We start from the raw sequence: 25,849 nt of genomic DNA, 5'->3' as shown, positions 1-25,849 counted from the left end.
GAGTTGTGTGGGCAACACCACAGACAGAGGGGACAACAAGGGCAAAGGCCCTCAAGACACAAGTGTGCAGGCATGTTTTTAAATGGCTGTATCATCCTCATCCTCATCATCATCATCATCATCATCATCATCATAATCAAACATACATATAGAATGCTTACTTTGTTCCAGAAATTATTCCAAATGCTTTTCATGGGTTAACTCTCCTTCCATGTGTTGCTTTCCCTAACAACTCAATGAAAAAGATCTCATGAGCATTCCCACATCACAAAGGAGAAAACTGAGATAGAGAGAATTCAGGTGCCCTGTCAAAAATTACTGCGCAGCCGATAAGCAGAGCCAGAATCAAACGCAGGCCGTCTCCTTCCACAGGATGTGCTCTTATCTACTGGGCATTACTGCAAGGTGGCAGATGGCAGGTGTGGGCGGAATGATCAGATTGGGAATTTAAAATAACTGTTATTAATATGCTCAGGAAACTAATGGAAAAAGTAGAAAACAGGTAAGGACAAATGGATAATATAAGCAGAGAGATGGATATTCTAAGGAAGATTCAATATGAAATGCTAGAAACCAAAAACACTGTAACAGAAATAAAGAATGCCTCTGCTGACTCATCAGCAGACTGAACACAGCTGAGGATATAATCAATGAGCCTAAAAATAGCTCAGCAGAAACTTCCCAAGCTGAAAAGCAAAGAATAAAAATTGGGGGGAAAAAAGAAACAGAACATTCAAGAACTGTGGGACAATTACAAAAGGTGTAACATGTGTAATGGGAATACCAGAAGGAGAAGAGAGAAACACAGAAATATTTGACATAACAATGGCTGAAATTTCTCCAAAATTATGACAAACACCAAACCACAGATCCAAGAAGTTCAGAGAGCATCAAGCACATGACTATAAAAAAATTGACACCTCGGCATATCATATTCAAACAGCAAAATGTCAGAGACAAAAAGAAAATCTTGAAAGAAGCTGGGGTGGGGGGGACCTTACCTATAGTGAAATAGGGTAAGGATTACATCAGCCTTCTCTTCAAAAACCATGCAAGCAAGAAGAGAGTGGAATAAAATACTTAAAATATTCAAAGAAAAAGCCCACCAGCCTAAATTATCCTTCAGAAATAAAGAAGAAATAAAAACCTTTCAGACAAACAAAAATTGAAGGAATCTGTTGCAAATAGACCTGCCTTGCAAAAAATGTTAAAAGTTCTTTAAAGAGAAGGAAAATTATATAGGTCAGAAATGATATAGGTCTCTAATCCATATAAAGAAAGAAAGAATGTTATAGCAGGAATAAATAAAAATAAAACAAAATATTTCATTTTCTTATTCTTAACTTACCTGACAAATAACAGTTTGATCAAAATAATGTCCACAAATTATTAAGTAATTATAGTTTATGGAAAAAAGTTAAATTAACAGCAGTGTTTGTTATAAGGGACAGGAAGGAGGAGGTGGGAATACTCTGTTAGAAAGTTTCTGTGCTACCCATGAAGTAGTACAGGGTTATTTTCTTTTTAATCTTCACCTAAGGAAATGTTTTTACTGATTTTAGAGAGAGAGGAAGGAAGAGGAAGAGCGAGAGAAAGAAATATCAGTGTGAGGGAGAAACACTGATCGGCTGCCTCCCACACACACCACAAGTGGAATCGAACCCGCAGCCTGGGTATGTGCCCTGATCAGGGGTCAAACCCACGACCTTACAATTTATGGGACAATGCGCCAACCAACTGAGCCACACCTGCCAGGGTGGTACAAGGTTATTTGAAAGTATACCTGAATTAGTTGAAAATGCATGTTGCAAACTAAAAGGCAACTATAAGATAACTTAAAAGGAGATATTTACATGCTAAGAAAGGAGAGAAAATTAAGCCAGATAATATGCTCAATTAAAACCAGAGAAGGCAGAAAAAAGAGTAAAAGACCAAAAATAAATAAATAAAAATTTTAAAAAGGAAGGAAAGAAAAAAACAATAACAGTTACAAATATAGTACATATGAATCCAACTACATCAATAATCACTTTAAATGTGAATGGTCTAAATACACTTCTTAAAAGACAGAGACTACCAGAGAGGAAAAAAATAAACCAGACCAAACTATATAATGTCTACATGAAACCTACTTTAAATACAAAGAGCAGAGATTAAAAGTAAAAGGACAGGGAAAGATACACCATTCTAATACTAATCAAAATAAAGCTAAAATATCTATATTAATTTCAGACAAAGCAGACTTTAGAGCAAGGAAAATTATCAGAAAAATGGACATTATACAATGATAAAGGAGTCAATTCTCCAAGAACACACAATAATCCTTAATGTGTATGCACCTGACAACAAAGTGTTAAAATATGTGAGGTAAAAACTGATAGGGCTATAAGAAGAAATGGATGAAGCCACTACTCTAGTTGAATACTTCAACATCCCTCTGTCAATACCTGACAAATCCAGCAGGCAGAAAATTGGTAAGTATATAGTTAAGTGAACAGTCTCATCAATTGGATCTAATTGACATCTATAGAATACTTCATTCAGTGGAGCAGAATACACTCCAGCTCACACAAAATAACCATCATGACATACCACATTTGGGGCCATAAAATACACCTTAACAAATTAAAGAATAGAACTATACAAAGTATGCTCTTAGACGTCGAGAGAATTAAATTTAGAAATGGATAACAGGAAGATAGTTGGACAAAAGTCCCCAAATAGTTGGAGAGTAAACAACATTCTTCTAATTAACACATGGGTTGAAAAAAAGAGTCTCGAGACAAATTTTAATCTAAACAAAAGTGAAAAGGCAACATCAAAATGTGTGAGATGCAGCAGAAGCAGTGCTTACAAGGAAACTGATAGCATTGGATGCATGCATTAGGGAGAAAAGGGATTTAAAACTAACCATCCAAGCTCCAACTTTAGGGAATTAGAAAAAGAAGAGCAAACTAAATCCAAAGTAAGCAGAAGAAAAGTAGTATTTTTTTTTTTAATTTGCAGAGCAGAAATCAATAAAATTGAAAACAGAAAATCAATAGAGAAAATCAATTAAAACAAAAGTTGATTCTCTGAAAAAATTCATTAAAGTGAAAAGATATACAGTAAAATCAGCAAAGGGAAGAGACACACATAGTGAAGTACAGAGGACTCCAGATGCAAGCTTCCAATACTTCTCTCCCAGGGCAATCACACAAGATGCACTAAGTCTTCCAGCAATGAGCTATGACAACACATGTGAAATGTTGTCTACCAGGGGAGCTCAATATTCACTCACTGCTAAGAATTTTTATGGGGTGTTGGTCATGTAGCAACACTATTTACCAACTTAACCTAATTAAGTTTATGGAACTACATACCTAACAACTGCAGAGCACACATTATTTTCAAGATCATAAACTGAGCCAGCAAACAAGTCTCAGTAAGTTTTAAATGACTGAAATCCACATAGCATTGTCTCTGGTAACAATGGGCTAATTTTAGGAACTAATATATGATAATGATATAAAATATTGATGATTTCTAAGAAATAATATGTCTACAAAAACCCTAAAGAATTTGAAATTAAACCGCACATGTAATAATACATGTGTTAAGAAAGAAAATGACATGGGAAATTGGAAAATATTTTTAAGTGGATGAAAATGAAAAAGTATTAATATGTGTGAGATGTAGCTAAAACAGAGTTGACCAAAAAAAATTATAGATTTAAAAGCTTATAGAAAAGAAGCAGATTTTAAGAGGCATACTCTAAGATACTACCTTAAGAAGATAAAAAAAAGAACAAATAAAATTCAATGCTAAAAGGAGAAATAAAATAATAAGATACTAGAAACCAATAAAACAGAAAACAAATAACAGCAGAGGGAAATCAATGATATTAAAAGTTGATTCTTTAAAATAGTTAATAAAATTATAAAACCCTAGATAGATGGATGAATAAAAAAAGAAAGCACAGAATACTAGTATTAGGAATTAAAGAGGAAACATTATTATATATCCTAGAGATAATGAAAAGATAAGGGGATATTAAAAACAACTTTATGCCAATATTTGATAACTTGAGTTAAATGTCAAATACCTTGCAAAACAGAAATTACAAAGGCTGCCACAAGAATTTGACTGGCCCTATACATACAAAAGAAATCGAGTTCACAATTAATAGCCATGCAAAAACAAATAACTCCAAGTTCAGATGCCTTAAATGATGAATTCTATCAAATATATAAGAAAAAAATACAAACTATCTTATATAATTAAAGGAGGGACTATGTCTCAACCTATTTAATGAAGGCAGCATAATCCTGATGCCAAAACTAAACAACAATATATTTTTTTATATTACACACCAATGTCCCTCATTAACCTAGATGTAAAAGTCCTTACAAAATATTGACTCAAATTCACCTATAAGTAAAAGGATAATACATCATGACCAAGTTGTGTTTATCCCAAGAATTCAAGGTTGGTTTCACATTTGAAAAATCAATGAGCACAGTTCACCACATTAACAGAGTAAAGAAAAAAACAATCTTATGACCAAAAAAATGCAGGAAAATCACTTGAAAGAATTCAACTTTTGCTTATCAAAAAAACTCTCAGGAAATTAGACATAGGATAAAATGTCCTCAACCGGATAAGGAGCAGTTATGAAAATCTTACAGCTAACATTATATACATGATGAAACACTGAATATGTTTTTCTCTAAGATCAGGAGCATGGCAAAAATGCCATATCACTTCTCTTCAACATTGAACTGGTGGTCCTGGCAAACTCAGTAAAACAAACAAATAAGTGATGTCACGGGTATTAAAAAGGAAAAAACCTATTTGCGTACAGCATGATTGCCTATGTAGAAAACCCTAAGGAATCCACACAATCTACTATAACTAGTGAGTTTAGCAAAATCAAGGATACAAGATCAATATATAAAAATCAATTGTATTTAAATACACTAACAAAGAATTGGAAATTAAAATTGAAAGAAATAACATTTACCATAGTATAAAAACGATGAAATACTTAGGTACACCTTTTGTACAAAGCATATATAATACCTGTATGCTGAAAACCATAATACAGAGTGAGGCAAACGTAGGTTTACAGTTGCATGCGAAACACAGAGTTTATTCTTGTATTCTTACTTATTAATTATTTTCCATTTGACAACTTTAAACCTACATTTTCCCCACCCTGTCTATGGCTGAGAAATTTTAAAAGGCTTAAATAAATGGAGAGAGAGAGACCGTGCTTAAGGATTAGAAAACTCAGTATTAAGGTATTAATTCTTCCCAGTTGATCTAGAAATTCATCAAAATCCCAAGCAAAATCTCAACAGGCGTTTTCTAGGGATTGCCAAATTGATTTTAAGTTCTACATAGAAGGAATGGGGATCTATAATATTGAAAACAATTTCGTAAAAGAGGAACCAAGTCCAAGGGCTCACATTTCCCGATTTTAAGTCTTACTATAAACCTAATTAATCAAAACAGTGTGGTATTGGCATTAGAAGAGACAAACAGATCAATGGGACAGACAGAGTCCAGAAATAAAGCCACAAAATACAGTCAATTGATTTTCTTTCTTCTTTTTTTTAATATTAAAAAATGGTTTATTGCTTTATTTTCAGAAGATAATTGCAAACATTACTGTTGTCTGGAAAGAGTCGTTGTCAGGGTTTTCTTTTTCCTCTTATCCTTATGAAGCAACATTTCCCATAATATCTGTTTTAACTGGTCACAAGTGATGACTGATTTCTTTGCCTTTCCAGCTTTGCAACTCAGAAACCTAATTTTTTTTACTGAACTTATTGAGGTGACACTGGTTATAGAATTATATAGGTTTCAGGGGTACAATTCTATTTTATTTTATTATTATTTTTTTAAATATATCTTCACTGATTTCAGAGAGAGGAAGGGAGAGGGAGAGAGAGACAGAAACATCAATGATGAGAGTCGTTGACCGGTTGCCTCCTGCGCGCCCCCGACTGGGGACGGAGCCCGCAACCCGGGCATGTGCCCTGACCGGGAATCGAACCCCGATCGCCTGGATCCTAGGTCGATGCTCAACCGCCGAGCCACGCCCGGCCGGGCAGGGGTACAATTCTATAAAACATCGTCTGTATATTGCATTGTGTGCTCACCACCCCAAGTCAAGTCTCCTTCCATCATAACTTATCCCCTTACCCTCTTCTACCTCCCCCAAACCCCGTTTCTCTGGTGACCACCATATTGCTGTCGTCTGTGTCTATGAGTCTGTTTGCTTAATCCCTTCACCTTTTTAACTCAGCTCCCCAACCCCCTCCTGCAGCAGCTCTCAGTCTGTTTTCTGTATCTATGAATCTGTTTCTATTTTATTTATTAGTTTCTGTCCATTAGATTCCACATATAAGTGAAATCATACGGTATTTGTCTTTCTCTGACTAGCTCATTTCACTTAGCATAATGCTGTCCAGGTCCATCCATGCTGTCTCAAAGGGTAAGATTTTCTTCTTTTTTACAACCAAGTACTAGTCCATTGTGAAAACGTACCACAGCTTTTTTTATCCACTCACCTACTGATAGGCACTTGGGCTGTTTCCAGATCTTGGCTACTGCAAAAAACGCTGCAGTTAACACAGGGATGCATATAGTCTTTCAAATTAGCATTTCAGGTTTCTTCAGGTATACTCCCAGAAGTGGAATTGTTGGGTCATAAGGCAGTCCCATTTTTAATTTTTTTCCATAACTCTATACTGCTTTCCACAGAGGCTACACCAATCTGCATTCCCACCAACAGTGCACAAGAGTTCCCTTTTCTCCACACCCTCACCAACACTTTTTGTTTGTTGAGTTATTGATGGCGATCGGGGTTCGATTCCCAGTCAGGGCACATGCCCGGGTTGTGGGCTCGATCAATGACTCTCTCATCGTTGATGTTTCTCTCTCTCTCTCTCCCTCTCCTTTCCTCTCTCTGAAATCAATAAAAGATGTATTAAAAAAAATATATATATATATACACATATATATATATAATTCTTCTTTAAAAACGACAATCTGTAGCCTTCAGATAGGTGATGATTTCTTAGGACATAGAAAGCACTTACAATTTTAAAAGTTGATGATTTGGACTTTATAAAAGTTCAAAACTTCTGATCATCAAATTCACTATTATTAAAATAGGAGAGCCATTGTTAAGAAAACAGTATCCATAATATGCATCTGACAAATTACTTGAACCTAGAATATGTAAAGATCTCCTATAATTCAACTTAAAACATCAATGAAATTATAGGCAAAAGATTTGTACAGACACCTTACAAAGGAAGGTATGTAAATGGTCAATATCAAATAAAAAAGTGTTCAACATCATTAGTTATCAGAGAAGTGCAAAATAAAACTCAAACCAGATGCAATTTTATGCCCACTAGAACAGCTAACATTAAAATTTCTGAAAAGACTAAATGTTGGCAAGCATGTAACCAGAAATCCCATATATTACTCATGGAAATATAAAACATTGCAATACCTTGAAAAACATTTTTCAGTTTCTTGTAAAGTTAAATGCTTATGACCCTATGACCCAGCAATCCCACACCTAAGTATTTATCTAAGAGAAATGAAAATGTTTGTGTGACAGAAATGTTTGTGTGACTGTTCATGAAAGCCTGATTCACAATAGCCAAAATTAGAAACAACCCAAATGTCCACTAACAGATGCAAAGATAAACACATCTCTGATGGTCATACAACGGATTACTACTCAGAAACAAATTACTGACACATTCAAAATATGGATGGACCTCAAGAACATTTTAAGTGAAAGAAGCCAGAATCAAAAAGAGTGCATGTGTACAATCTCTTTTTTATAGGAAGTTCTAGAATGGGCAATAGTGACAGCAATCAGGGGTTGCTTCTGGGAGGGGAGGTGGGGATCCACTGGAAAGGGCCCAAGAGAACATCCTGGGTTGCTGGAAATGTTCTGTGTGTTGACGGACTGCGGGTTACTCAGGTGTATTCATTTGTCAGTACTCATTGACTTATATGCTAAAGAACTGCATTTTATTATATAGAAATGCATGCTTCAATAAGAAAATGAATCACAAAAGACCTCTCACCTTTTAAACAATTATTAACTCAAAACCTTTACAGACATAAAACTCAGTTTAACAAATTCCACTCCCAGCCATTTTATAAAGTACAATTTACTGTGATATGACACTCAGAAACAAAAGAAATCATACCTTTCTGCTGAAACATCAACCGAGAGAGCACCTTACCAGGAAGAAACACCCTGACTGGCCCATGAACTGCCCTCGCCAAGGGGAGCCCCCTTCCCCTAAAGGGACCTGCTTTCTAAGTAGCATGTCAGCAGGGTTTCCTCCCATAGCTCATGCTGGGTAAGGTCTTAATCTTCCACAGACCCAAGTGCTTCACAAAATATTATCAACACTTTCTAAAACTCAAGCCTTCCACGCCATTGTTTCAGTATAACTGGATATTAAATTAACAAAACAAAGCCTCGGCCTGTGTGGTCAAGGCCAATGCAATCAAGGTTCAGGTTTAGGCCCTCCGGAGGCAGTTTAATTGAGTAATCTGCACAGCCCAGGATGCAAATGAAGGAGGAGTAGAAATGCAAGCGGGCTCTTGCTCAATGGTGCTCAGCATTTCCCCAGGGCTACTGTGTTCTGCGTCCCCTCCCAGGTCCATGTGTCCCTACTGATTCAGAAAAGGCTGACATGGTGCAAACAAGAAGAATCATTCCTCAGTCCCTGGAGTTCTTTGCTATAATCACGAGGCTCAGGGGCTTTGTCCACATGATCGAGAAAAGATATGTTTAGTCCAAGTCACCTCAGTATTTCTGAATCCCTGTCCCCCTTGGAGTAAAAGTCAATTATGTTGGGAGTACATCTGATAACCTACTTAGTGTGATGGAGTACAAAGGAAACCAATCCAGGGCACAGATTGTGGCATAAAAAGTGGTAGGTGTGCTGGTCACCAAAACCAGGCCCAGCACTGGCTCAGAATGAGGGGGTCCAGTGAGTGTCTAAAATGGATTCATTAGGGCAGAGAGGTAGGCACAGTTTTTCTGTAAAGGTTCAGATAGCAGGTATTTTAGGCTTTGTAAGCTACAGAGACTTGGTTGCGACACTGGGACTCTGCGTTACATCATGATAGCGGCACAAACGATGCCTAAACCAATGCGCCTGGCTGTGCGCCAGTCAAGGTTAATTTACCAAAAATTTGCCAAATTATAAAAGAGATTTGGCCTGCAGGTTTGCCATCCCTTGTGGTAGGGTATTATGAGATTTTCAAGAGACAGAAATAATAAACCTCGGGCTGGAAGGAATTAAGCTCTTCTTCTGCTAAAAAGTATTTGAGCACAATACTGGAGGAAAAGAATAATGTTGGAGGACTGATGCGACCCAGCTTCAAGACTTACTATAAAACTACAGTAACAGAAACATGGATCAATGAAACAAAATGGAAAGCCCAGAAATGGACTCCCATAAATACAGTCAAATGATTTTTGGCAAAGGAGCAAAGACAGTCTCCTCAACAAACGGTGTTGGGAAATCTGAATATCCACATGCAAAAAAAAAGAAGAAAAAAAAAGAATCTAAACACAGACCCTAAACCCTTCACAAAAAATTAACTCAAAATGAATCATAGACCTAAATATAAAATGAAAACTATAAATCTCCTAGAAGATAACATAAGAGAAAACCTAGATGAGCTTGGGTACGGTGATGCTTTTTAGGTACAACACCAAAGACACAATCCATGAAAGAAATAATTATAAAGTACTCTTCATTAGAATTAAAAACTTCTGCTGTGTGTAAGACAGTGTCAAGAGAATTAGAAAACAAACCACAGACTGCAAAAAAAATATTTGCAAAAGACACATGGGATAAACAACTGTTTCCCAAAATATACTAAGAACACTTAAAACTCAACAATAAGAAAACTAACAAATCAATTTTTTAAAAAATGAGCCACACACCTTAAAAGATACTTCACTAAATAAGATATACAGATGCCAAATGAGCATATGAAAGATGATCCACATCATATATCGCCAGGGAAATGTGAATTAAAACAACAAGGAGATACCTCTACATGCCTATTAGAACGGCCAAAATTCCAAACACTGACAATACCAAATGCTGACGAGAATGTGAACATGCAACAAAAACTCTCTTATACTGCTGGTGGGAATGAAAAACAGTTCAGCCACTTTCCAAGCCAGTTTGGTGGTTTCTTACAAAATCAGACATATTCCTAACATGTGATCCAGCAACCACACTGCTTGGCACTTACCCAAAAGATTCGAACACTTATGTCCACACGTAAACCTGCACACAGATGTCTACAGAAGCTTTATTTAAACTTGGATCCAACCAAGATGTCCTTGAGAGTGTGAATGGACAAATAAATTATGGTGCAACCAGGCAATGGAATATTATTTAGAACGGAAAAGAAATGAGCTGTGAAGTCATGAAAAGACATGGAGGAACCTAAATGCATACTGCTAAGTGAAAGAAGCCAATATAAGGAGGCTACATACTGTATGATCCCAACTCTGTGACATTCTGAAAAAGGTGAAACTACGGAGACAATACAAGATTAGTGGTTACCAGGGGTGTGGTGGGGGAGAGGAATGAAGAGGCAGAGCACAGAAGATATTTAGGGCAGTGAAAACAGTATGCATGATATTATAATGATAAATATGTATCTTTATACACTTTTCCAAACCCATAGAATGTAAAATACCAAGAATAAATCCTAAAGTAAACTATGGACTTGGGGTGATCATGTGTCAATGTGGGTTTACCCTTGGGAAGTGTTATTGATAACGGCTATGCAAGTGGGAGAAGAGGGCAGATCTCTATGTATCTGCCTCTCAATTGTGTTGTAAACTTAAAACTACTCTAAATAAATAATCTTTGAAAAAATGTTTTTGAGCAGCATCTCCTAGATACATACTTATTTATAACACACATGTACTGCTTACCAACTATTATACTAGCATGAACATTTTAAAACAAACTCCAAAATACACATTCAAAGTAAATAGAAATAAAGTGACATTCTCTTTGGGGCATCCCAGTGGCTGGTTCTGTGCACCCCCGGGGTGCAGCACTTCTCAGCAGTGGCTCCAAGCAGCATTTCCAAAACATGATGTACAACAGAAAGGCACTCCATAGAACACTTGTAAGGAGTGATTGTTTAAATGTGTGCCATGGTGAACAATACAGGGAGAGCTGGGGCTTAAGGAAAGGCAAAGAGGTGTCTTCATTTTAGGACTTCTCAGGCAGGGCCTTGAACTCATTCTGAGAATATACTGTTAAGTTTGAATGTCTGGGGGCAGAGGTGTTGAATGCAGCATTCCTCAAATACAACTGATCATGTAGGTGTCCTCCTCAACATTTACCATGGGGTCACTCTACAAGTACTTGTGTGACTGTTTTATTAATGGGTGACTCCCCCATGAGACTAGTTCAGCAACTCAGGACTCATGTCCATGTTAGGCACTGTTGTATCCCCAGGCCCTTGCACTTGCTGGTTGACTAGCTGACCAAATGACCAATGTCAGAATCCATCGGGTTACCAGATCTCTCTCGCAGACCTGTCTCCACAGTTAGCTCTCCTGGCCACGTGGTACCCAGGAACGTTCTCAGCAGGTAGGGACGATCATGCAGTGAGCAGTGTCTCCTACAGCCCAGGGAAAGGGAAGCTGTAGGAGGCCAAGGTCATATTGTTGCAGCTCCTGTCACAAATTCAGAGAGAAAAGTGTACCCAGAGTAGTGGGGTGAATGTGGCTCCAGAAGTGACCGGAACTGTTGATCTGTGTGAACCACCATAAGATGAAGGGACAAGGCAGGAGCCTTGTGATACCGCCAGGAACTGCAGCTCCCCCAAAGGCTGCCTGAGCACCCCCACTGGCAGGGTCCTTCTCCTTCAATGCCACTGTCACAGAATACGGTGATTTTCAGCTCTGCTAGGAGTGCCACCGGTAAAAATAATTCATTGCTCCACCCCTCCACCAGCTGTAGAATCCAACAGGTGAGGCCTTCTCACTGGCCCATCTGTACACCAGGCAGAATCAAAAGAATTGAACAGGGAATAACACTAGATAGCAAAAAGCTTTCGTTGGTCGTGACTGCCTGTATCTCAGCGACGCAGTATCTCAGCCAGAGGAACCTAAGCTCTCCTCTAGCGGTGGCCGAGCCTCTCCCACGCCACTCATATCCCTGAAAACTAGTTCAGGGCTTGGCAAACTTTTTCTATAAAGAGCCAGATAGTAAATATTTTAGGTTTTGCAGGTCAGTTGCTGTCACAACAATCAATTCTGTTGTTTTAGCAAAAGTAGCCAAATGCAATACATAAACAAATGGGTGAGGCTGAGTCTGAATAAAACTTTATTTACAAAAAAAGGCACAGGCAGTCTATGGCCTAAAAGCTGTAGCTTCCTGACCCCTCCCGTAGTTCCCTCTTCACTCTTCCAGGTGAGAGGCACCTGACCTCATAAATCCAGATGTCCTAAGACAATGCTTCTCAGCTCCAGCTGGGGAGCTTTACCACAGCCCCATACACAGACCAGATCTCAGGACGATTACATTCAAATACCACGGCCGGGTTTCCAGCCTCCGCCGGGTGACTCCACTGTGCAGCCCAGGCTGAGATGCAGCATTGCCCAGGGTGACTTGTTTCCCTTCCTGCGAGGTAAATTGCATAACAGAGCTATGAGGCTACAGCAGAAGGCCTGCTTCATGGGCGGGAGTCTGTGCTCCACACATTTAATTAAATCCTGCCTGGAAAGTTCTCTAATTGTTTCCTCTGTGTGTGCGCTGTGGAACCAACCAACTGTAAACTCCACAGCAGGTGGGCCTGTGCTTCTCTCCTCACCTACTGGCCACCAAACCCAAGAGTAACTCCAACTCATAAAATCCAGCCTGAGGGTGGAACCCCCAACATGGGCCATTAGCCAAGCCAGCACCCACTCAATAAATGACCAGACTGGCCAGAATGTTCCAGAGAAACAGGCCAATGCGGGGAGAGAGAGAGGGAGGGGGAAGAGAGGTTGAGCTTTGTTAAATGAATTGGCTTATTTGATTGTGGGGACTGGCACGTCCAAAATCTACAGGGTGAGCTGGCAGGCTGCATATTCAGGTAGGAGCTGATGCTGCCGCCTTGAGTCTGGATTCCACGGGGCAGGAGGGCAGGTGGGCCGGTGGGCAGGCTGGAAACAGGCAGGGTCTTCACGCTGCCCTCTAGAGGCCGAATTGCATCTTCCTCAGTGCACCCATCTTTGCTCTAAGGCCTTCAGCTGACCAGCAGAGGGTGACCTGCTTGGCTCAAAGTCTACAGATTGTCAGTGATAGTCACACCTAAAAAAACGCCTTCACAGCAGCATCAAACCTGGCGTTTGACCAAACAATTGGGTACCAGAGCCTCGCCAAGTTGACACATAAAATCAACCATCATAACTGTCCTTCTCAATGAACTGTGGCAGCAGTTTGCCAGCTGGACTCCCAGCTGTCTCCTTGTCCCCTGCCACCATCCAGGCAGCAGCCAGAGTGATTGCTCAGAAACGTGAATTGGGCTGTTACTCTCCCGTGGTTCCCTGCCACCCTCAGAATACACCATTCCCAGGGCTTTGAAAGGCTCTGTGGTCCGATTGCCACCCATCTTGCCACCTGGTCACCTCCACTAACCAGCCTCTCACCCCACTCTAGCCCCCTGTCCTCTTGCAAGGGTTCAGACAAGTTTGTTTCCACTTAGGGAGCCTCACAGGCACGCTGAACCGGTGCCCTGGGATGGCCTGAGGCAGCCTCTCCCCTGGCTCTTTATATTAAACTCTGTATTGGCTAAGCTACCTTGAGTGGGTTCTGTTACTGGCAGGTGGAGTTCCAACTAGCACACTCCTCACACCCTGATGCTGAAGGACCTCCAGGATCCCATCAGGAAGATTGCTCTCAGCATCTCCAGGCCTCACGTGGAAGTGTCCCTCCTGCCTAGGCGGGTTCTGGTCCTGGTGTACATTCCTCACCCGGCTCCGTTACTGACTTCAATCTCTACCCACCAGTCCTATTGGCCTAATCATCACCGATCTTTCTCCACCTGGTGTTTATGTGCCTCGATTTCCTCACCTGAAAAGCGAAGGAATTAAACTCTTTCTCGGCATCTAGCACAAGTAAGAACAGTAAAGGGCCTCCATGGTTAAGGGCTCGATCCCATCTGCAAGGCCCAGGGCTCTCTCTCCCACTCCCCACGAAGCCTTTCTCCTTCCTAGTTGTCCTGCCTCCTCTGACCTCTTCTCCCAACTCAGGAAATCAGTGGGTTCTTTGGCTTTTTCCTTCATGGTATTTACTTCCCTGAAAACCCTTAGAGGGTTAGTTTTGGGTGGTGAGTCACCCAAGGGCAGGCAGGCCCCCATGCATCCCCAGATCTCAGGGGCATCCGTCCATCCCAGACACCACACCTTTCGCATCTCTACATCCCTGGTACCCAGCACAGCGCCTGGATGGTCAAGCGGGGGCTGCATAAGGGAATAAATAACCCTGGTCTGCACCACTCAGGGAAACATCTTCACGGTCCACCGCCGGCTGGGAAGAGCCTCCCCTCCCCCAGCCCAGAAGTTAGTTCCAAGTGGCAGGGTGGGGGACAGGAAAAATCTGGGTGGGCCTCCTGATTCCCATCCCTCCCTCTGCCTGGACTTCACCCTGTGTTCTGTTCATGAAACATGAAACAAGAAACCAGCCAGTACGGCAAAGAGGGGAGGGCAGGGTCTTTGGAGCCTGATGCCCAGGGTTGAAACCGCACTTGTTCCAAAGGGCGTTCTGACATCTCTATGGCTCAGTTTCTCTCTCTGTGAAAAGGGAATGGGGACGCCTACCTCTTCAGGTCTTTCTGAGGACTGCATGGGATAAAATGTACAAAAGCAATGGGCACAGTGCCCAGAGCAGGCTCTTAATATGTTTGGTTCTCCCCTCTTTTCTTTATTTCTCTCCCCTTCTGTGCTCTGGGATGATGGCCAGCTTTTTACAACTTAGATTAAAAAATAAAAATTAGTAAGAATATTAGCTCCAAATGAGCCAAGCAAATACCAAATTCCCAGTGCATGCGCATCCTGTGGGAAGTGACATATATCCCTGCTCATCTGCGGCCCTCTCCGAAGGTCCAGTGCTATCTGGTTACTACTCAATAATCTCATTTTCTCCTCCTACGTGAAAATTGATTTTTTAATGATCTGTTCCAGAATATTTTTAGGTACTAATGTTACATTAACTCATTTATAATTCCCCAAGTGCCACAGTTCCTTTAAAAAAGGAGATAATGAATCTCCTTCCCCCAGCCATCTGGAATCTCTGGCCTCCGAGACCGCTCAAATATGAGTATTAATGGCCTACTTATCAAGCTACTTACGCAGGTCTAGCTGGCCACTTGGCATTTAACGTTAAGAGCCTTGGGATGGAGTAAGTATTTAACCTGACCACGCTGGGTTCAAAACCCCAGCTCTGCTGCTTGACCTCGACCTCCGGGCTGCCTCCCCCGAGCAATGGGACTCCAACAGCCCCTCACAGCGGAGTCATGCGGAGTGAGGGCCACGCAACGGACGAAACGCACTCAGCTCACCGCCGCGTTCCAGCATTAGGCCGACCTCTATACTACCGCCTACGTGTACGCAAAAGGGTTGTATATTGGTGATTTCACACGATTTCGTCTAACGGGGTTTTGACACATAGTAATAGTCGCTATTGTGGTGGAGCTGGCTGGAAGACCGAGGGCAGAGGGAAACGTGTGAAAAGACGAGGCGGTGAGTGACCGGTGATGGGTGTCCCAGTTGGTCCCTCAACACCTACTTTTGCCCACCCCCCACTCTCGTCTCCTTAGGGCAGTGGTAGCTTCCTGACTGGGCCATTGCCCTACATGCAATCCTCGAGGGATTTCCCAAGGTTCTCAGGACAAAGGATAAGTTCCTTACCATGGCAGACAGGGACCTGCATCTCTGGCCCAGTCCCACACCGAGAGCCACCCAACTTCTCTGGTCTCTGTTAGTCTCTCCATTGCTCATGATCCTAGGTCCATGTGGCCTCTGCCCATGCTGTCCCTCCTGTCCAGAACATTTTCTCCAGTTGACACTTTCATAATTTCCATTCCTTCTTAGATCTACTTCAATTATCACATCCTTTGGGCAGCCACCTCTGACCTCCCTGACTGGGGATATCCCTATTGGGTGCTCTTGAAGTCCCATGGGCCTCTCATTCATAGCACTTATCCCAGAGCCCACAGAACACTTATCTGAGCGATTACTTAGTTTAAATGGCCTCCATTCTATATTGTGAGATATATGTTTGCAGGGACCACAGCTGTTTCTTCTTGGGTCACCGTAACCCCAGCATCTAATACAATATCTGGCTCATACAGATACTCATTGGGATTGTTGAAGGAACGTGAAGGGAGTGAGTAAAGTACCACAGCAGAGCCCTGCAGCCATTCCCAAGACAGGGCAGGAGCTCAGAGGAGCTGAGCTTAGCCCACAGTGAGCCAGGCTCTGGCTGGAGAAATTGGAGACAGTTGGAATCACATAGGGTCCGAGGGCTCAGGTTCCCCCTGGAGCTTGTCTGGTTGACTGCTTAGTCTAAGTCTATGACAGGGGACCTCTCAAGGCAGCTGGGAACCCCTCTTTGGTCTCCATCAGGGCCCAATGAACCCTAGCAAAATAACATCAGATTAATGGACACCCCAGCCGGGCCAGGCCTTCCACCAGTTTTTACACCCATCAAATGATTCTAAAGGTCTTCTATGTGCTGCTTCTACCTTTGCCACCCTCTTCTTCCCAGCAGCCAGAATGATTCTTTAAAAATCAAATAAATCTGTTACAACCTCACTTAAGCAATGGTTCCCCATTGCGTAGAATACAACCCAAGGTGATACTGACCTAGCTCTTTTCTGCCTCTCCAAGTCAATCAGAGACACTGTCCATCTTTAGATCTTTAGATCTTTAAATAGGCCAAGCCCATTCCCATCTCAGAGTCTTTGCATTTATTGTTTGCTCTGCTTGGAGTGCTATTCCTTGAGACCTTTGCATGGCTCGCATTAGGTCTTAGTGTAAATGCCAGCTTCACAGCAAGGCCTTCTCCAAATAGCCCTAAATGTCTCTTTCCAGTCACTGTCAAGTCCAACATAATAGAACTTGGTGCAATGATGGACACGTTCTATATCTGCACTAATACAGTAGCTACCAGCCACTTGTGGTCACTGAGCACATGAAATGTCACCAGTGTGACTGAAGAACTGATTTTTTAATTTAATTTCTTTTAAATAAATTTTAATTTAACTTTAAACAGCCATATACTGCTGGTGGCTACTGAATTAAACAAAAACAAGCCCACTCCTCTTTTTTATTTTCTTGATTGCATGCAATATCTGAAGTTCTTTTTATTTGTTCATAAGTTTATCTCCATCTCCCCCCATTAGAAACTTGAGCTCCATATGAAGACTGAGACTTTCTCTGGAATCCCAGTGCCTACAACTCTGCCTGGCTATTGGGAGGCACTCAAATGTGCCTTCAATAGGTAGGCTTGTGTATCCTCATAACATTCATCCAAGAGCAGGGGTCTCCACCCCAGGATTTGTGCCTCAAGCAATTGTGAAACATGTCACACTTGTTCTTACTAATGGTGGGAGTACTCACATTTGCAAAGGACTGACTTTTCCAATTAGTTAGAGTAGATTTAAGGTTATCTGAACAATAAGCTCACACCCAATCATCTATCTCCAGATTGATTTTCTTGAGTGGGAGGGAGACTAACAGCTGGGGGAGAAAAGTTGCATATGGGAGCATGTCACATAGATGAGCATCATCTGTCACTTCCACTCAGGTAGGAATAAAAGCAAATATGGTGAATAAAGATGCTTTGCTCTGCTCAGCATCTTTTCTCCCCCGTTTTAGTAATCGAACACCAAGTCTCTGATGTAAGGGTAGATGTCAATCAAGGAGCCCTGTCAGCTACTCTCCAGCGCAAGACTCGGGCTGGCCAATCAGAGTCCTTGATTTTCAAGCAATGCTATGAATGCTGGGAGACTGAGGTGCCCAAGCCCTTTATCAAGGGTCCCAAGGTACAATGTTGCTGCTTTGCGCTTCCAGTAGCCACTTGCCCCACACATAGAGATCACTCTTTTGAAAACAAATCCACACAGAAACAAACAGAGCCAAGAGCTGGGAAAAAGAGTGAGGCTTAATGAAATTATTCTGGTCCAATCGTTGACTCCAATCATGCTTAAAGGCAGAATCATATCATGGAATGCACAGATAAGTAAGTCAAAGTGTGCCCTGTTTGTTTTTTACTTGGGTGGATAGAGCCCTGATTTAGTTCAGAAACACTGCCATCAACACTTGTACCAAGACTGGCTTCCCTGAACCTCAGTTTTCTTCACACACAATACAAGGACAAAAACATCTACTTATGTTAGTTTTTTAAAAGTGATAAAAAGTATCTTAAGATATGAGACTGCTTGATGGAATTCAAAGAGCTGAATACAACAAGGTCCCAGGAAAGGGCTGGAACTACAATCAAGAAAGCCAGCCCAGCGGCGTGGCTCAGGGGTTGAGCATCGACCTACAATATATGAGATCACGGTTCGATTCCCAGTTGCTCAGGTTGCAGTCTCGATCCCTGGTAAGGGACGTGCAGGAGGCAGCCAATCAATGACTTTCTCATCATTAATGATTCTATCTCTCTCTCCCCTTTTCCTTCCTCTCTCTGAAATAGGAAAGGGAAGGGAAGGGAAGGGGAAGGGGAAGGGGAAGGGGAAGGGGAAGGGGAAGGGGAAGGGGAAGGGGAAGGGGGGAAGGCTAGTTATCAGAGTATTGGGTCAAGTTCTCTCACTTCTCCTTTCTGCTTCTCTCTAGGTGTCTGCGCCAGTGTCCTCTCTACAGACTGGGTTCTTGGCCCATTGAGTCACAGAGCAACGAGAAATACCCGTAGCTTCTCCCTTTCTTTTCAGAGGCTAGCCCAGGATAACTTTTGGTCCAATTCTCAGATCCTAGGAGAAGGAATCTAATTGGTCAAAAGACCACACATGGTCCAATCAACTGGGACACAGAAGGTGGGAAAGTGATAGAGTCAAGTTGTACAAACCTGGTTCTTGGGGCCCATCCTCATGAATAAAGGATTTTTTTCGGGGAGGGAAGCAGTCATTGTTAGCCTGGATAGACCTCAAAAAATGTCAATACTACACTATAAAGGGTTTTCATACAAGCTTCCTGGGCTAACATACTCTACATGAAGTCATCAGTAAGATTAAGTACATTGTTACACGGATGACACTCAAGAACTAAATGGAATCTGAACACGTGGTCTTTAGGTCCAAAACAGAAGTCCAGCTTACAAGACTAACAGTCCAATAATGAATTCCTCTAGTGTCCAGTAACTGGACTTCCTTGGTTCAAGTAGAAAAACTCACCTATGAATTTGAATCTATAACTGAGTATCAAAATGTGAAAGAACAAGACGCGATTAAGGTACCCGGGCTTTAGAGTATAATTCTTTATGTATGATAATACCCCCGAGTCTAAGGCAAATCTATGTTTTGGTGCTGCACATTAGTAGTATTAAACTATATTTAGCCCGGCCGGGCGTGGCTCAGCGATTGAGCGTCGACCTAGGATCCAGGTGATCGGGGTTCGATTCCCGGTCAGGGCACATGCCCGGGTTGCGGGCTCGATCAATGACTCTCTCATCATTGATGTTTCTATCTCTCTCTCTCTCCCTCTCCTTTCCTCTCTCTGAAATCAATAAAGATATATTTTTTTAAAAAAACACAAAACTATATTTAAAATTATCTACCTACGTTGTTCTTCTTCAAAAGAATTCTAACAATTCCCAATAGACTAAAAAAAGTTTCTTCATAAAGCCCAACTGAAGTGAGAAATAAATTATCCCCCTCATTTCCACCTCATAATAACTTTGAAGTTCCCACTTAGAAGAGTTAAGAAGCAATTAAAAGACAGACATAGAATATGGGGCCTCATTATCATGATTATTACTGCAATTTAGAATGTTCTAGCACTTAATATCACAGTGGTCCAGTTGCCCTGGTGATTTACTCTGGCATTTCTCACAGGAAGTTAATTAGGAGAAGAGATATCCAAGGCCACAGTGCACACACCACAAAAAGAGGTGGCATCCGTCTCCCATTACCAAGGTGAAAAATTATACTGATGTCTTTTCCATTACTACCTAGCATCTTAAACACAACTGCTCCTCCGATGGAGAGAAAAAGTGTGGTAACTCAACTAGTGAGCCTAAAGTGTGGGCATCCAACTTACAGTGCTGGGCTTCCCAAAGGCTGACTAACTCTCTCCTTGGGGTGGGGGGGTACCATGGGTGGGCAGAGGACAGGGTGGAGAATGAAACAGAGGGAAAGTATAAACTTTTCTAGACTTATCTAGAATTTTTCAAAATCTAGAAAAAATATGTTATTTCCTTTTCAGTACACCCAGGGTTATCTGAAGTTACACTGAGGGTGATGTGCCCAGGTACTATAGTGTTTCCTTCCTTAGGACCTCTTACGGTCTTCCTCAAGCCCCCCTACCCATCTTACCCTCTGAGGAAACAAGCTCAGCATGACTGAGTAACTGTCTGAAGGTCCCACAGCCGGGAGGTGGTGGAATCTACACTGGAAACCTCATGCGACCAACTCCAACACCTACTCCGTTTGTGATGGCCTGGGGTTGCTTTCCAAAACTGCAGCTTAACAAGGGATCATGGAAAAGTGGTCACCTATTGCAACATACCTCTATCATACATTGGCTTGTATTTAGTGAGTGTTCTCAGTATGTTTGAGTGGACTGACCTATTATCTGAGTGATAATAAGTTGTGGAAACGGGACATCAGGAGTCAAGAAAGTAAAAACTAGAAATGAATGTAATGGCATGCCTTAAGGATTCGGCAGCTGCTACTCAGAAATAAGATAAAAAACGGTGAGGTTGTCATCTTTGTCGCATTCAGCCCTACCTGTTTATTTTTGTTATCATTTTAACCTCTCTTGACAATAAATAAGTGGGATAAAAAAATTAAACATCAAAATAAAAAATAATACAAGACGGTAAATCCATTTAGTGCCCTGACACCTCATTTCAGATAATGCTCTGGAGAAAATGGATAAACTCTCCCGTGCTGACAACACAGATCAGGAGCTGCTGCGACAACAGGAAACGACTTCAATTTCGTCTTGTCAATGGAGGTTAACCTTCTAGGTAACCTTAACAAGCTCGGTTCCCACCGTGCACACTCTGAAGGCTCTGATACACCTCCACCTAATCTACTGCGAGATGCTATTTGCTACAGAGGCCTCTAAGATCAGAAAATGAAATTTTTCAGGCCCCATATGTCAGTACATTTAAAAAAAAATCACTGTGCCATAGCAGAGTTATCTAGACTTAAACCAGCAACAAGCTCTCATAGCTGTCAATGATGCAAACGGACACGGAAAACCCTTTAAAGTTAATACTCTTCCAGCAATTTTTAATCCCTCCTCTATCAGTTTAAAACAGCAACTTAAAATGACTGCCAAGTTGTTAATAGGATGCATGATTCATTCATTTGTTCTCTCAGTTAACATTTGCTAGGCACCTGTGATGAGCTGGGGGTTGGCAACAGGAGTGCTCAGTGAGTATCCCATGGAATCTCGATATTTCCCAGCTGCTCCTGCAGTTGGCGTGGGGCAGAACTAGTTTGGCCAATGGGCAATGTGTCACTTTCTACCTAAAGTACTTGTCTTCCCCCTTATAGCAATTCCAGAAGCTACATATTCCAGATGACAGAATGGAGGGTGCCTGGGTCCCTGAGTTGCCCATTGGAAGGGAAGGTCCCAGGAAAGCTACTAGGCCAGCAGGGGCCTTTACATAAGCAATAAATAAATTTCCATGTGTTAACCCCCTGAGGTTTCAGGTCCATATACTGACTAATGCCGCTGAAAACTGAAAAGGGGGAAAATAATATAAATCCCTGCCTTAATTTATTCAAATCAAAGAAAAATGAAAATAAACATATAAATTACGGGTATTAGTCTTTTCATAAAAGTGTTTTCTTAGGTTAGTCTAAACCACCTCAATTCACATTCAGATCTCCCTGCTCACTGGTAATGAAGGCATTTTATTTGGTTGAAAGCCTTCCATTAGTTTAAAAGCTCTGATTGTTGAACCATCAACGTCTATAAGAGTGTAATAAAGGATGGAGAACTGAAGTGTTATGTAAGCAGAAGCTATAGCCATTGTAACATTCATGAGTTTACCCACCACAGTTCCATTCACAGTCATTTAGAAATACAAATACAGTAATAAAATTTCCACTTACAAAGAAGCCAAATGCTTCCCACTTCCCGTCCCCACTCCCCTCAAATGACAACTAAGTCAGGAGTATCACTTTCTTTCCTGACATCTCAATTCTGCTCTAATTATTATGGGAAGAAACACTATTAGAGAGTTACCCAATACAGCAAATGCAATTTGAGGGGAACTCTAATTATAACTTACATACTTACTGATACATATTTCTCCCACATGTTACCTTTAAAAGGGAAAACATATTTATCTGCCCGCACAACCCAAAGAAACATAAATAACTGGCTATTCAAAAGGGAAAACTCATTTTAGAAATCCCCATGTGTATATTTTAGCATCCCTTAATGAAAATTTTGTATAAACTAATAGAACCGATATGATATCAAGGTGTTGAGTATATTTACACCCCTAAAGACCCACTTCTATAAATGAGCACAAATATTGCTTAACCTTTCAAAGCATAACTTCCCTCTCCTCAGAAAACCACACATTAATTCAAATGTATTTACTTCATAAGGTCTAAGCAAATGGAATTCAGATAAACTCATCTAGCAACAGAGCTGCCTGTAGTCACTGATAGAACAGAATGAGAGTGTCTATTAGCTCTACAACAGCTCTGGAGAATGCCACGGACAATTTTTGGAAAAAGATGTAAAGGCTGGGCTGGCAAAAACAAATAGCTGTGGAAGAACTGAGCAGTTACCAATGGTTTCACATGCTTGGGCTGTTCTGAGAAGTCTTTGATCTCACCCAAAGAAGCCATGGAAACCAGGTCGATCAGAAGCCAACCCGGATTCCAGGGCCATTGTGGAGTATTAGCCACAGGTTTTCCAGAGGGTGGGAATGGAGATCACACAACGTATCCATCTGCTTGAGGTTTTCGAGAAATCCTGCGGGCATCCTAGAAACACATGGAAAGCACAACTCCACTTGGGTTGAACAAAGGAAACACCAAAGTGGAGAGAAGGTGTGGGGGAATCTGGGGATTGTCCCAATGCTTCAGAAGACAAAATACATGTGTGGCTTCTCATCAAATGTCTTTCCTATTTCATCACCTCACAGAGGCCTAGCCAGAGGCCACTTTCTCATGTCTGACCTCTACATTCCCTTTCAAGAAGCAAGAGCAGAAGTGTTGTCCATCTCCAGGGGACTTGGATTCCCGGAGGCCATCAGGAAGTGAGCATCTCCAGACCTTGCTGCTTCCCCCCAACAGAGGAAAGCCACACACAGGATCAGAAAATGTCCCAGGATCTGGGATTCCTGTGGTCATCAAGAGAAGAGTGATCTCAGGCCTGAGTCAGAGGCTGGGATTTCTGCTCTGGATTGTTTTTTCACCTGGATGAGTCTCCAACTTTCTGAGCCTCTATCTCCCCATCTGTCAACGAGGTGTTTCCACCAGATGACCCGAGGCGTCCCTCCCAGCTGCCACACACTTCAGATTCTGGAGTTTGTTCCCAAGCTTCTCAGGCATCTAACACCATCTATCAACCTGGCGTATGGAAACACAAGTCCATATTTTCCACCAAAACTGCTCCAAGTGGAAAAGAAACTAAAGTGTCCCTGGAAATCAGGAAGCAGCCCAAGTTGACAATTATTAAATTCCTGAAAGTTACATGTTTGAAGTTTAACATTTTCATGCACATTTTAAATTCTACAACTTGTTTGTGACCCAACTTATATGACTTTTCTTATTATAAGACTCCCTTTCAGTCCCTACTACCCAGGAACTGAAACAGGGCTGGTGGTGGGCCAGGCAGTGAAACGGGGTGAGAAAGCAGTTTTCTCTAAAGTGGAGAGGTCCCTAAAGTGCAGAACCTTTCGAATGTGGATGCAGGCTCAGTGGCTGAAAATCCGCGTGACTGTGCTGAGCAGCAACAATCTCAGCAAAAGCATTTTCTCTTCAAAATCCCTAGAAGAGAGAGAGGCATCGGGGATGTCTAGAGAAAGACCAAGTGACGTCACAGGGAGCAGATGACCATCTACAAGACAAGAGAGGCATCCGAAGAAAACAACCCTGTTGTTTTTTGATCTTGGACTTATATTTTCCCTAGAACTATGAAAAATAAATGTCTGTTGTCTAAGCTCCCATCCCCTCAAACACACACACACACAAAAAAAAAAAACCCAAGAAGATGAAAAATCAAAAAATGAGTTCTCAGGGTAAACAATCTCAGTGCGATTGTTTCGGGAGGAGCACTTGTATTATAAATTAGGGGTTAGGAGAGAGTTTTAAACCCTATTATAGACTCTACTCCTGTGAGCCTGTGTAAGGGAAGTTTGGAGATGAGCTGTTTACTGTAACCTTCATATTCTGACGAACAACTGAGAAGAAAGTTCTCCTGGATTTTTATAAAATTAACCCTAAAAAGATAAGACAGCCTGCTAAGCAAAGATGGATTTCCAGCTTCTGAAGATGATATGATGTTCACTTGAATAACTAGCTGTGATAAGCTTGACTAACAGCTGCACACTGAGCAAGTATTACCCTAAGAGAGTAAAATGCATACCTCAATCATCTGCTGTCCTGTTTGTCCACATATTTAATAACACTGTTCAAACCATTTCTTCTTCTAATGAAGCTATTTAGTAAAATAATGTCTACCAATGACAGATATGTGCTCACAGGATACAAGGGCTAATACGAAGCTTCCTCTCCTGTTGGGTTCTGGTATCTCCAAGAAGAGAAAGAGATAAAGGTGGGAGCCACTGCACAGCTCAGGACTACATCAGTTTCAAGAAATAATCCAAAATGGGATAAATATGGGAGAATTGAGACTGGCAACAGAGGCAGGGAGCAGGTTCCAAAAAGTTCTATAATTAAGGTTTTCCAGTCTTTCTCTACCATGATCAGATTTTGCTGTACTATATCACCTGTGTTTTTCATTAATTAATAATTTTATTACACTGTTATTTTAATATTTAAATATACTCTTTTAAAACAGTAACTTGGTACTACTAGTAAACCAAGGAAAACTTGTATCATAAGCCATAAAGTAGAAAAAATATATAAAAACACAATAAAAACAAGCAGTGGTATTAAATTCTAGCTAACTACAGCCATCTGCTCTCTCGGTTAAAAATTGAGATAATCAAGAATTAGCATATTAACACTAAACTGAGACTTTCTTCCTGAAGTTGTTAGAGGGATTAATTGAAGAGGAAAAGCTCTCACACTGTTGGTCCAGTGTCCCTCCCTGTGGAAGTCCCACCCACTAAGTGATCATGTACAGGAGTGTACACTGTGGTGGAGACAGCTCTCCATTAAGAGACAGAGGACCCACTGAAGAGATTTCACCTCTGAAAAGATCAGATTTGAAGTACAGAAACTGCCATGAACTATGGAGATCAGATTGGAAGAGAGACGACCTGATGACAAGCTAGGAGAGGGAGGCAGAAATCCAGGCAACAGACAAGATGACTTAAACAAGGCAGTGGTCATGGGATGCAGAGGAATGGGGAGAGAGAAACAGTGGGGTACAAAGTTGGACAGAAGTTGGTGATGGATTCACGGG

General features: G+C 41.4%; 1 protein-coding gene across 1 annotated transcript in view; it reads right to left on the bottom strand.

The window, feature by feature from the left end:
• Positions 1-25,849, bottom strand: part of CACNA2D3 (calcium voltage-gated channel auxiliary subunit alpha2delta 3) — a 556,479-nt gene that overhangs the window by 470,469 nt on the left and 60,161 nt on the right. The gene's annotated exons all lie outside the window — the stretch shown is intronic.

The sequence above is a fragment of the Miniopterus natalensis genome, chromosome 15, assembly GCF_054644295.1.
Source record: "Miniopterus natalensis isolate mMinNat1 chromosome 15, mMinNat1.hap1, whole genome shotgun sequence".
Taxonomy (NCBI): Eukaryota; Metazoa; Chordata; class Mammalia; order Chiroptera; family Miniopteridae; genus Miniopterus; species Miniopterus natalensis.
The sequence above is the reverse complement of the archived record's forward strand: the minus strand, read 5'-3'. Positions and strand labels throughout refer to the sequence as shown.